We start from the raw sequence: 14,101 nt of genomic DNA on the forward strand, positions 1-14,101 counted from the left end.
TAATTCACCTTGTCTTTTTCGGCTCGTGATAAGTGCGATTCTAAAAGCACGCCTGCCCAACTGGAGTGGGATTGTAGGAATGTGCGCTTCAGGCGCTTGGTCGGCGGCTTCCCCTCGTAGCGCTATCTGGGCATTAAGGGAGGATCCGGCCGTGCCCTTGTGCAGCGGGGAGCCTCGTTCTGAGCCGGGGCAGTGACGTCACGTGAAAGCCCTCTATCTCCCCGGCGAGGGGCGGGGCCGTCCCAGGCTGGCTCTTTGTGCAGGAGATGAGCAGCCGAGCAGGGCAGGGATGGAGCCGGCGGCCGTAGGCGGCGGCCGCAGCCCGGGCAGAGTGGGCGCAGCGGGAGCAGCGGCAGCTCCCCACGGGGTCTAGCGGGCACCGATGGGCGTTACCTGCAGGTAGGCGCTATGCATTCCAGGCAATATCTTATCCTCTTGAGGCATTCTGTGCATTATTGACAAGTCAGGTAAAAAAATCTCCGATTGTCGCACAAAGTGTCATCTTCAAAGGTTAACGCGGGGCGTGGGAGCGGGATGCGCAAGTTTGCAGCGTGTTTTTATTTTTAATGTCAATTTCTCTTTTTACATCTGGAATGTCCTTGATTAAAAACCGGCTGCGTCCGAAGCAGGCAGCAGCGAGGGATGCTGGTGTGCTGGACGGCGTCCAGGCTGGGATATTTCCCAGCCGCGCTGCCTGGGAAATAGATTATTTTTGTTCTGTTTCAGGAAGCCGATGCTTTACTGCCTGCACGTTTGCATGTATAATGCTGTGATGCACGTTTTGGCGAGTGGTAGATGCAATGCAAAAAATATTACTTTGAGAAAAAGGAATAAAATACAATTTCTCTGTCTTTCTTGCCACATTTAACGTTTGTTGCAATGTGCCATCCTGTTTATTGCCCCGCCCGGATGCAGCCATCAGATGTCCCCTTTGATGGCTGAGCCTGGGGGCAGAATGGCTATGTGAATGGTGAAAGGCCATGCTTTGCAGCTATATTAATCAGGACCGCTCTGTCTGTCACAGACCCACCCAGCAGCTGCCAGTAACAGGAAGGGGTCTTTTTTCGTACACACCCACCCACCCCCTCCGCTTCCTCCCTCCTGCTCTCCCCGTGGCCTCGTCTATTTCTGGAGCCATTCTTCCCATTTTGAAGCAAGCTTGGATGCCTTCTGGATTTCCTGCAAGATGTGGCAGGCTTTGAAAATAAGCCCTCGTTCTTCCATGTTATTTAGTGTTAAAATATAAAAAATTTAATTTTAATCAGATTTTTTTAAAATTAAATTGGTACTCTTTCTTCCTTTCTAAAGACTGTTATTCACCATACAGTAGAAGATTTGTGTACCAATGATATTGCCCACTTAAAACTGGTACTCCTTTCATCGCCTTCTGACTGATGAGAGGCGGAGCTACTCTGCCGGGATTTGCGTAATTCGCCGAGTTATTTGATGTGTGCATGATTTTCAGATAAACACACGTAGGCACAGAATTTGAATAGGCATGAGTCAAATAGCTTCAAATGGAGAACTGCCTGACTTACAAGCGGGATTGTGGGGTCCTGAAATTCTCACGTCTGCCCCCAACGCCTGGAAACCCTCACCGGTGATTAGCCGCGCTCTACAAAGTCACATACCGACATATTGTCTCTCCTTGCTTCTTACAATTGCAAAACGGTGCCGTAGTATTTCTGTAGCACTAACAGCGCTTGGAAGCAATGTAAATATATTTTAGCTGCGTTTGACTAATTGTATCAACATTTTCAGAAAGAAACTCATGGACCAGCCGAGGTTTAAAGCAAAGTTTGGCTTCCAGGTTGGCCAGTTCGACTCAGCAGGCGCCTGGCCCACTACACTATCTTGCTGGCCCCGACAACGTATTGTCTTGGTCCTGTATGTGGCTCAGAGGCATCTGTCATGTATAAATTAAAACCACTTTACTCTGCATTTCCTATCGAAATCACCGCTTCCAGTACAATCCTGGATGGACAAACTCACCATCCTTATAAGCAAACCCTGATCCAGTGGCGGCTCCTCTGCTGAGGCGGAGAAGTGTCGCCCCACTGCTATTTGAGCAGCGCGAAAATAAAATAATAATAAGATGGTATTATAATTTTATTTTTCTGTGAGGGACTGGAGCCAGGTCGGGGCAAGGCTGAGCGCGCCAGAGCAGAGGGAGGAGTGGTTTGCACTCCCTATGTGCGTATGACTGGCCAGCCCTCTTGGGTCAGTCAAACAGACATGCGCACGTAGCATTTCTCCACTCGACTGTGTTGCACAGCTGGATGGAGAACATGCCCAGGCTCACAGGCACTGCCTGAGCGGCTGAACAGGCCACTCAGACCAATCACGACGCTGTATCGTGATTGGCAGGGAGAGTCTGCATCCGGTCCTGCCGGTGCAGAGGAAGGGGACGGAGGAGAGGCATTTGGCGGAAAACGGAAGTTTATTTATTTATTTCCATCCCCCCCCAACCCACCACCCCAGTTCCGAGGCAGCCACCACTGCCAAAATCCACAGGAGTCATCCTAGATAAAAGGCTCACTTTACAATCGCAAATCAACACCATGGCCAGAAATGCGCAAGATCAGTTGCGCCTTCTCTGGTGAATTCGCTGCTACATACCAGAGCAAGGTCTGAAAACTCTTGTTCAATCACTGGTGCTTTCCAGAATGAACTACTTTAACTGTCTCTTGACTAGTCCCCTCAAGACTCACCTCACTGCTCTATATCCTACATTTAGCAGCACGTTTCGTCTATGGGGCCAAAGGATGACCACATTTAATTGATGATGGCTACACTCTGATGGCTGCCCATGAGGGATACACATCACTCATAAGGCTACCCACATACATTCAGTGTTGCCACGCCGACAAACATCGGCCATCTGGGGCACTAGACCATTGCGAAATGCTGAAACACTGGTGCTAGAACCCCAACCTTTAAAAAGGAATGACTTTTGGCGCAATGCTTCTCAGGAACTGCAGCCAGAATGTAGAACTCCTTACCTCCAAACCTACCAGCTACCACTTCTAAGGTTATCTTTACATCCAAGATGAAGATCCTTCTCCTTCAAAGACATTTTAGCGAGCCTCTTTCTCAGTTTTGACCTCTCTGGTTTAGTCTCTGCCCTGTACGGTGCCTTGAGATTTACTGCACTGCCTCCATTTCATTGGACTCCATCTTGAAGGTGGCACCAGTTGACATTTTGTTATGCACATTTATACTCACAGTACAGCCCAGAGGCCGCTTGTGGCCCTCCTGACCTTTACATGTGGCCCCGTGGGCTACTGTTTACTCCACTCAGCATTAATAATAAAAAGATGCTAAATAAACAGGCAAGCATTTATTTAAAGGTTATTTGTTGATAATGAAAAGGTGTGGCTAGGGAGTCCTGCACTGCTTAACTTTAGGAACACCTTCATTTCTAAAGACATCTTGCAGCAAAAGTGTAAAAATATAATAAAGTTTCTGAACGTCTCTTTATGACGTGAGCGTACATTCTAAAGCTCTTCAACGGTTTGACTCGTTCCTAAAGCAGAGATCGTTTAGAGTTCAGCTTGGCACCTTTAGATCCCATTCCCACAAATCTGTATGTGGAGTTCCACAAGGCTCCTCATTAAGTCCTACCCTTTTTAACATGTATGTGGCTCCATTAGCAAAAATTGTAAAGAAATGGGGGTTCGATGTCTGCTCTTATGCTGATGACACCTAGCTGATTATATCGCTGGGCGAGAAACTAGACGAACCTGAGACCAGTTACATGAGTGCCTAAACGAATTAGCAGGATGGATGACTGTTCACTGTTTGAAACTAAATGCAAACAAAACTGAGATTCTGCTATTCGGTGGGGCCCACTTAATTTGGGATGCATCTTGGTGGCCAAATTCTTTGGGGGATATGCCCACCCCTAAGAAGTACAGCTAACTACCTCAGGATCATTGTGGACGACTCTCTTTCTATGCAAAAACACGTCAAGGCCCCTTGCGGTACATGCTTTGGTATTCTCAAGTTGTTGAGAAAGCTGTTTAAGTGTTTACTGATTGCCTGGCGAAAAACCATTACTGATTACTAGCCGATTGGCCTATGGCAATGCCCTATTTGGATTACCTCTTTACGAGATTACAGATCATTCAAGTGCTGCTGCCAGGCTAATTTGCAACATGGACAGGTTTGGCTCTGTATCAGCTTGTTTGACACATTTACACTGGACCCAGTGCGGAAAAGAGCTGGTTTTAAACTCTGATGACATTCTCATTAGGCCTTGAATTACACTGGTCCCAAAATCTTACTGCCCACAGTAGAATCATTTTAAAAGCATGTACGCAACTTGAGATTCAGCAATTTGGCCATAGAAAGGCCGCGCAAATAAAGAGAGCCAGTACAGGCGAACGTCTGAAAGTATTCCAGTCCAATGCTAATCAAGAGGCGGTGTTTTGTGCTCTCTGCTGTTTAGACGTTTAGAGTGCAGCCCCACAGAGACTCTGTTGCAGCTCCACAGAGACCCTGTTGCAGCCCCACAGAGACCCTGTTGCAGCAGTCCAGGTGGGTTAATATCAACCTTGCTGCGAGGACAGTGGTGGGAGAATACACTGCTAAGCCACACTTTATACTAGAATTGACCTCCAGCTTCAATGAGCGAGTGAAGATGACTCCCAAATAGCCCCGTGGATGGAGGATGTGCAAGAAAATTGACCTGCGAAACGGGAGAGAGGAAGGATCTGGTAGGCCTAAGAGCAAGATCTCTGGGGCATATCATCAACGAGGCGACAAAACATTATCGCTGCTTTTGCGTCCGTTTTCGGGCGAAAATCGGCGATAATTTTATTGCCAAATCAGCAAGGTCACGCTCACGCGTGAAACCTTGCTTTAGCGTCAGGATTCTTAACGCCCAGCTTTGCATATCTAACGAGATGCAAAGTGGGCGTTCATGCCCTGACATGACTGGAGAAATGTCGCTAAGCGACATTTCTCCTATCATCAAGCCCCACGCTAAGATGCATAGCGGCAAGAAAAGTAGCGATAACCTCTGTTATCGCTACTTTCCTTACGCCTGCTTCAAGACTGATTTAGCCATGATATCCTATGGAAGGTGGATATCATGGCTAAGTTTTCCTTGCCCTATCATCAAGCTAACGCCAAACTTTGTGAGATTATCGCTGGATTTCCAGCGATAATCGCACGTTTGGCAGTTAGCGCTAGGATTTTTATCGCTTTTGAGATAAGCGTTGCTAATAGCACACTATCTCAGCGATAAAATTCCACGTTAGCCGGCGATAATTATCCTAGCGCTAAGTGCGCTTAGCGACAATTATCGCCGGTCCTTGATGATATCCCCTCTGTTCTTGAAGGGTGCAGTACTAGCCACTGGGTATAGATGAGACGGACTGTAAGTTACATTAGATTATGGTAACTTAGTTTGCAAGGTGCAAAAGTTATCACAATTGGTGAACATAGAAATCTCCCCAGCAGAACGGTTATGTGACAGTAAAGTAGTTAGCGGCCTCTGTCACCATGTAATAATTTCAGGTGTACTGGCGTCATTTACATATTCCATTAATTGAATTGGCAGGTGCCAAAGAGATGTGTCTGGGGCTGTAGACAGATTGAATGTTGTTGGTGATAGAGTCAAACCTGGAATCCCTCCCCCCCCCCCCACACTCAATAATGGTGGAAGATGATAGCAGTGAGGATAATTTAATCTATTGAGTGCAAGAGGAGAGAAATATTTAAACTACTGTCAAGCTCAGCTATTGTTTCCTACTTACATTTGGAGAAGGATTTCGCCCACTGTGACATTCGTCTACTGGAACGCGGCTCCGAGCGGTCGCCAGTGGCTGAGATTAATTTAAGCATTTCACCCATCACTTGGTATATCGCATATTCATGGACCGGGCAGAAAGTATTGGTGTGTTGCTGTAGTCTCTGGATCCCAGCAGCTTTTCTAGATGCTCATGACTGTGGTTTCTGTGCCGTGGCCAGAATACCATTCTGATTGAGTGTTGTCTCCGGGTGGGAGGAAGCTGGGAAGAGACTGCAGATTAAGGGAAAACACAAACAGGGTTATCCAGTGAGTAGTTGGTCAGACCTGTATCTGGATCTTGCTTCTTAATGATATACCTGACAATTTCCGGGTTTCTGATGATTTTGAAATCGCTTGTAGGGGTGTTGTCAGTTTCTATGGCTTTTCTTGTAGCTCACAAGGGTGTGGAATTGTATTAAATATATACTTGTACAAGGGACACCATGTTTCAGACTTTTATTAAATATATAATGGTCCTGTATACAAATATCCCTTGTTCCGCTGGGTGCCATGCACTGAGGTGACAAATTATAGATGCATTCTCTGGCAGTGCCCTCTCATAATATGTCTGGAGTCTGGTTATGCCACATTTCTGACTATTCTAAACTCTATAAACTCCAGTGTTCTGTTTACGTCAAATCCTTTAAGTGTGACAAGCTTGGTTTATGATTGGGGTATACAGTAGGACTCGGATCTGGCAAGCAATGTCGCTGTGCTCGAGGTCGTACACAAGCCCAGTTCAGAGTGTATCAGTGTTCGCATTGTTCCACTGTTCGCCATCTTACTTTACTTTCTTGGGAACCATCACGTGAATTAATGTGACAAGTTTACTTAAAAAAATTCATAGAATTGCACAAAATATTACTATAAATAAACCCAAATTATATTTGCCATCCCTTAATTTCACGGTGTCCATTTGTGTCCCAATTTAGTGAGAATAAACTAAGCTCTAGTCTAGGTCAAAGACTGTTTATTCTTTTCAACTAAAAGTACTCAGCAATGCCTAAGCAGTCAAAATGTAATGGACCGGGTTCTAAAAGCTTTTGACACATATCAGTTTGAGGTAGATGTGCAAAAGATGGTTTTGCATTCTTAGAAGGATTTATTTGCATGAAGGCGTCTGTGGGTACAATTTTTACAGAGGCCGGAAGTAGACAGGAATTCGTAGTTTCAAGTCAAGTCTGTGAGTTTGTGCACAGTCACAAACACCCATGTTGAAGGGTACTCACCAACCCAGTCCTACTGGGGAAACCGTTGGAAATGTACTCCTGACAAGAGCTGGAGTAAAAAAAATTCCAGGGAGGGACAGGGCCCCTCTAGTAAAAAGGTGGAGGTGTAGGAAAAGGAATTTCAACTTATAATTTCAATTCTTTTCTCTAGCAGTTAAAAAAAAAAAGTTTAGCAGGATAATTTGGTTTGCCCTGCAGATTTTGCCAGTATACGCCTGTATATATCCGCATGCAAAAAAAAGTAATTTACTTGGAGTATGACTCATAGGCCTACATCTGGATACAGACTTCTGAATAGCACTAAATACCGACAAGGAAGAAGAACAAGTGTGACATAATGAGAAACACTTGCGCCCAGACAGCAGCCAGATTGGGACCAAAGATGGAAGAACATTGTGGGGGTGCTGGATTTAGAATTCAGCTTCAGTGATTAGAAAGAATCAAAGGATGGCTAGAGACAGCTCAAGGGGCAAAAAGCACCATCATTTAGCTGCTTTTCAAGCACGCGGCTGGAAGCCTGCTGAGAGCTTGCTTGCAAAAACGTCACTGAGCTTCTGCACAGGCATTGGGTATTTAATGGTACTGTGAGAGCTGTGCTTATTCTGTGCATGCTCAAAGGTCCACTGGTCTATGGTGATATTATGTAGGGACACATCTATGTCCCCTGTGTGCACTCAGTTGTGATGGGCACCTTGTTGTCGACCCGAATGTGCCCTGCTGTACTCAGATAACACTGCTAAGAAGACGAAAAAACAACTCAGGAGGCACTATAGTTAGCAAATAAAGACTATATGTATAGCACATATGGTATATTTTTTCAATTTTTACCCGATTAGTAATCTCTCTGCATCTGTGCCAATTCCAGAACAGTTTGTGATCTTGTGACAGGTCTCCCAACACGAGCTTCACAACCTGCACATTGAGTTTGTTGCTTCCGGCGTACAGAAAATTATAATAGCGACTTAACAAGAAATAGTTGAAATTATAGGGTATCCTCAGAACTCTTAATCACGATTTTTCAACTGCAAAAGCAAGTTTCTTCTGTCCCAGTACCCTCAAATGTGTTCTTTTAAGTGTTCTCTACAGACATTTACAATTGCATATATAGTGAGTATATCGCATAACTTGCATCCTTCGGGTGAACGTCAAGTGGTATCATGGGAGTGATGGCTGTTGAACACCAATGTGAACCTCGATGAATATTTACCTGATTTCTCAATAGAAGGACCACTGCTCTTTTGACTAAAGATTGCCTCAGCAGAGTGCCCAACACTGACAAGCTGCATGACTGTCTTTTGTTTTTTCCCAAACCCTTGTTAGGGCCTCGTTTCTGGTTCAGATACGGAAATCGCCACCTTCCAAAAAGCCCTATTTTAATTGTAAGGCGTTGGTAACAAACTTGGCAACAAGTGCACAAGCTATCCCTTGACCTTTTACCTGTGAAGGAAAAAGGTCACGTTAGTCAAATACATACAGTAAATAACTACATTTACTCCACCTGTCTTCATCCGCCTTCTCCTCTCCCCTGTCACCGACCGGCACCTGGGCAAGAAAAAAGGACAAAAAAGGTTAGTGGCCCCTCTGCCCCTCCCCCCACCTCCCCTCCCCCCCCCCCCCCCACTAAGGGTAGGGGGACCCCTGTGGGTCCTCAGCTGTCATCGTCTTCTTCGTTGCCTGAGCCTTCAAGGCACTCCTGTTTAAGGGTGCAAGTGGACTCCTTTGGGTCCTCAGGTTTCGTCATTGCTGTCTTGATCTGATCCATCCAGTGCAGCGTAGTCGCGAAGGAGGCTGTTGATCATCTTACGGCACACCAGGGTTGATGTCACCTTCTTTCCTACTACCAGGCGGTTTCTGGAAAACAGAAGAACATCCTTAAAACAGCGCAGGAGCCTCCAGCAGCCCTGGAGGTCATTCAGTGCTTCTGTCCCTGGGAACCAACCATACATCACAGAGTCCGCGGTGCTACAGGTCATAGGTATCCAGGCCCTCAGCTCCGTGCCTAGGGCCTTCAGCAGGTCTGGAGCGTATATGCGCACTCCCAGAAGAGATGGTATGTCATCTCGTCCGTTGTGCACCCTCTCAGGCAGGACTTGTATCGGTTGAGTCCTCTTCTGTGCATGAAGGTTCTCACTGAAAGTCCTCCTTGGATGGCCTTCCGGGTGATGTGATTGTTCTGGTAGGTCAGTTGCCTGGATGCAAGGTTTCCCCACACAATGTCCGCTGTGGCAGAGGGAGGGCGCCGATCGGTTCACTGATGTCCCATGCTCGTTTCCTGCGTTGGACAAGCTTCGGAGTCCATGTGGCGGGGCGGCAGCCTCCAGACCATACTCCTTCACGAACTTCTCCACTACCTTGTAGAACCACGGGGTCTCCCAGTTGAACGGGGTGGCGCTCACCCCTCTGCCCATCTGAGGTGCCTCCACGTTGGCAACAGTGAGAATCCTGCCATCAGAAAGCCGATGTGGCTCTCATCTTTGGTCCTCAGGGTGCTCCTCACGTAGTGGCACACGAAGATTCCCCTCAGGATGGTGATGATGTCTGGAACTCCCTTGCCTCCCTTCTCGTAGGTCTTGAACATCACCGCCCTCTTCACTCTGTCCATCTTCGAGCTCCAGGTGAAGTAGAAGATCATTCTCGTAATTCCTTGGCCGTGCTAGACTGCAATGGCCACACTTGGGTGACGTACTGGAGCACTGGCAGGGTCTCGTTCCGCAGGACCAAAGACTTCCCAGCTTCTGCCTTGTCTTCGCCAGTCTCTCTTCCCATGTCTTCTCCGCTGCACGTTCTCAGCCAAACCAGACTTCTGCTTGATGGGTAATGGCAGTGTGTCTCGGGTGGGGGTCCAGTGTCCAAAGAGTAGGGTTTCCGACTTGGTGATGTAGATCTTCGCTCCTGATGCCTTTCCAAACTCGATACAAGTCCTCTCCAGTTCTCTCACAGATGGTCCGTCCGTGCAGAAGTCTGAGACGTCGTCCATGTAGAGAGAACACTTCACTGTGCCCTTTCCGTTGCTTCCTGGGGCTGTCACTCCTCTGATGCTCCTGTTCTGTCTGATGCGTTTGGCAAGGAGCTCAATCACGCAGATGAACAGAAGAGGGGGGAGCGGACAGCTTTGCCTGATGCCTGACAGGACGGGGAAGAGGTCGGTTTTCCAGCTATTGACCAACGCCATGCTAGAGATATCTCTATACATGGTGGTCACCACATCACAGAAGAAGTCTCCCAGCCCCACTGCTCTGCTGCATGACTGTCTCTACACTAGCAGCATTGCAAATCTCTATACTCCAATACCTGTGACTTAATTTAGCGGTGGAGTATGCATTTAATGAACACCGCTAACTTAGGGTTGAACAATAATTCAGTTCATGGACATGCTCTTTAAGGCCCTTACACGTCATAGCCGCTCCAGTGGGCGATATATATGTTAGAATCTGCTGACATCAGCAAGTAATCATTTCTATAGCGAAAGGGTTCATGGGAGGCAATGCATATTAATGCCCAAGACACCAGCCGGTGGTTCTAAAAGCCTCGAAGGGCCGGCCTATGTCGGCAAGAGCAGGGGTTACGCTTGCAGCCTGATCTTGGGATAAGGAGCACTTTACGCCAGTATTTTGATGAATCGCTGCCCTAAATTTGAGCTAGAATGTAAACTCGGCTTGCTTAGTAGAGCACTTTAATAAAATAATATCGAGCTAAAACACACACATCAGGCGCGGGTACCTTTATTATCAGTCTGCCACATCAAATTGAATTTTGTGGATTTTTTGAAGAGTCTCGGGCAATTTCTTCCTGTTCTGTTCCTGTGCCTGTGTGCACCTTAAAAATGAGCTGAAACCCACAAAGTCTCCAGTCTTAATCGAGCCTTTAATTTATTTCAGATTTCTCTACAAAGCACCCTGTTTCAGCCCGCCTTGTTTAATTCATTACCCACAGTACTTCTCTCAGAGATTGTGCAGCGTTTCTAATGCACTATTTAAAGCACCTTGTGTTAAATCATGCGCCCCCTGGTATTTTAATGTTCGCTTCTCTCTTCCACTCCATCCTTAGAGGTTCTGGTTTAATCGACCATGGAGGGATTGAAGTTTGCATAAGCCGTAAGAGACTTTGAACGTTTGTCTGTTCTACAGTGATGTGTTTCCGGCTAGCCTGGTGAAAATGGTGTACTGAAGGAAACACGAAGTGTGAATTTAAAATAAGTTGGCTTTTGGGTAACCACCTGTCACTGACTCAAATTCGATACAGTGACTTTAAAAATGTCTGGAAAAGTAGAAAGTTCACAACTGTATAAAAATATAAAAATGAACAGCTTAGAACCTATGTTAACTGTGGGTTTTTCCTGTGTACCTCTCATGATACCTGTAGAGAATATAGAAAGATTGTATTATTTTTGGGAATATGAATTATTTTCCATCTCCCACTACCTAGACTCTTTCCTCCCAACCAGAGGTGACTGGTTGTCAGTGAAAGAGCTCTCGTGGTGACGGCAGAACCATATCGCATCAAGCGAGTGAGTATTGTAGGCTGCAGTGGGATTTGGTGTTTGTGGGGGGGAGGTTCTCTAGCCAAGAATATTTTTTTAAAGAAAGAAGCCCAGAGGAGCGGGTATCACCATACCACGGTATGGGGCTGTTAGGCTGGAATGGGCCTGGAGACAGGCGCCTTCGTGCCTTGGAGCAGTTCAATCAATCAATCAATCAGTGACACTTATAAAGCGCGCTACCTACCCGTAGGGTCTCAAGGCGCTGGGGGGGGGGGTGCCGCTACTGCTCGAACAGCCAGGTCTTCAGCTTCTTCCTGAAGGAGAGGTGGTCTTGGGTCAGGCGCAGGTCGGTCGGGAGGGAGTTCCAGGTCTTGGCGGCCAGGTAGGAGAAGGACCTTCCTCCTGTAGTCGCTCTTCGGATGCGGGGGACGGCGGCGAGGGCGTGGTTGGCTGATCGGAGATGGCGTTTGGGAGCGTAGAAGTTGACTCGGCTGTTGAGGTAGCTCGGGCCTTGGTCGTGTAGGGCTTTGTGTGCGTGGGTGAGGAGGCGGAAGGTGATTCTTTTGTTGACGGGGAGCCAGTGAAGGTCTCTCAGATGTCCGGAGATGTGGCTGGTTCGTGGGATGTCGAGGATGAGTCTGGCTGAGGCGTTCTGGATCCGCTGGAGTCTCTTCTGGAGCTTGGCGGTGGTACCGGCGTAGAGGGCGTTGCCGTAGTCCAGTCGGCTGGTGACGAGGGCCTGGGTGACGGTCTTCCTGGTCTCGGTGGGGATCCACCAGAAGATCTTCCGTAGCATGCGTAGGATGTTGAAGCACGCCGAGGAGACGTTGTTGACTTGCCTGGTCATGGAGAGGGAGGAGTCCAGGATGAAGCCCAGGTTGCGTGCATGGTCTGTCGGTTTGGGTGCGGTGCCCAGGGCGGGAGGCCACCAGGAGTCGTCCCAGGCGGAGGGTGAGGAGCCCAGGATGAGGACCTCCGTCTTGTCCGAGTTCAGTTTCAAGCGGCTGGTCGTCATCCACTCGGCTACCTCTTTCATCCCTTCGTGCAGGTTGGCTCTGGGGGCGGCGGGGTCGTTGGTCAGGGAGAGGACCAGCTGGGTGTCGTCGGCGTAGGAGATTATGCTGAGGTTGTGTTTGCGTACGATGGCCGCGAGGGGGCTCATGTAGACGTTGAAGAGGGTGGGGCTCAGAGATGATCCTTGAGGGACGCCGCAGATGACTTCGGAGGCCTCTGACTTGTACGGTGGTAGGCGGACTCTCTGTGTTCTTCCGTCGAGGAAGGAGATGATCCATTCCAGCGCCTTGTCCTGGATTCCGATGTTGCTGAGGCGCCGTACTAGGGTGCGGTGGCAGACCGTGTCGAATGCCGCGGAGAGGTCTAGGAGGATGAGGGCCGCTGTTTCTCCATTGTCCATCAGGGCTCGGATGTCATCGGTGGCGGCGATGAGGGCGGTCTCGGTGCTGTGATTGGCTCGGAAGCCGGACTGTGAGGGGTCGAGGGATCCGTTCGTCTCGAGGAAGGCGGCCATCTGCTTGTTGACGGTCTTCTCGATGACTTTGGCTGGAAACGGGAGGAGCGAGATGGGGCGGTAGTTCTTGAGGTCGGTGGGGTCCGCTGTTGGTTTCTTGAGTAGAGCGCTGAGTTCGGCGTGTTTCCAGCTCTCAGGGAAGATGGTGGTGTCGAAGGATGTGTTGATGATGTCTCGCAAGTGGGGTGCGATGACAGCGTCGGCCTTGTTGAAGACGTGGTGAGGGCAGGGGTCGGTCGGTGATCCGGAGTGGATGGAGTTCATCGTGCGGATGGTGTCTTCGGTGCTGATCGGGGTCCAGGCGTGGAGGGTGGTGGTGGGGGGTGGTTGTTCGGTCATGGTGTGCGTTGGTTGGTTGTTGAAGCTGTTGTGTATGTCCGCGATCTTGTTGTGGAAGTATGAAGCGAGGGAGTTGCAGAGGTCTTGCGATGGGGTGATGTCGTTGTTTCCTGCGCTGGGGTTGGAAAGCTCTTTCACGATGTTGAAGAGTTCCTTGCAGTTGTGTGCGTTGTTGTCCAACCGGTCCTTGAATGCTGTTTTCTTGGCGGCGCGGATCAGCTGGTGGTGTTTCCGGGTGGCAAGTTTGAAGGAGGTCCTGTTGTCCGGTGTCGGTTCCCTTCTCCAGACTTTCTCGAGGGCTCGGCAGTTCTTCTTGGAGCTCTTGAGTTCGTCGGTGAACCATGGGGCCTTCTTGCTGCCGGGTCTGCTAGGCGGGGTCCTCAGTGGGGCGAGTTCGTCCGCGCAGTTGCTGATCCACTTCGTGAGGTTGTCGGCGGCCTGGCTGGGGTTCGCTGAGCTGGCAGGAGGGTGCTGGCTCAGGGAGGTGGCGAGCTGGTCTGCTGTGATCTTGTTCCAGCTTCTGCGGGCGGCCTGTTGCTGGTGTTGGTGGGTCGTCGTTCTCTTGAAGGTGAAGTGGACGCAGCTGTGGTCCGTCCATTGAAGCTCTGTGGCGTGGCTGAAGTCGATGACTGTGCTGGAAGAGAAGACTGCGTCGAGTGTGTGTCCGGCGAGGTGGGTGGGGGTGGACACCAGTTGCTTGAGTCCAAGGTTGGCGAGGTTGTCGAGCA

At 48.8% G+C, this 14,101-nt stretch overlaps 1 protein-coding gene across 1 annotated transcript in view; it reads left to right on the forward strand.

The window, feature by feature from the left end:
* Nucleotides 1-223: 223 nt before the first annotated feature.
* TMEM169 (transmembrane protein 169) overlaps nucleotides 224-14,101 on the forward strand; it is a 51,289-nt gene continuing 37,411 nt past the window's right edge. The window contains exon 1 of the mRNA XM_085649957.1: nucleotides 224-399. The gene's annotated coding sequence lies outside the window, so the exon portion shown is untranslated. The remainder of the gene's footprint in view (nucleotides 400-14,101) is intronic.

Source organism: Triturus cristatus, chromosome 3_2, assembly GCF_964204655.1.
Source record: "Triturus cristatus chromosome 3_2, aTriCri1.1, whole genome shotgun sequence".
Taxonomy (NCBI): Eukaryota; Metazoa; Chordata; class Amphibia; order Caudata; family Salamandridae; genus Triturus; species Triturus cristatus.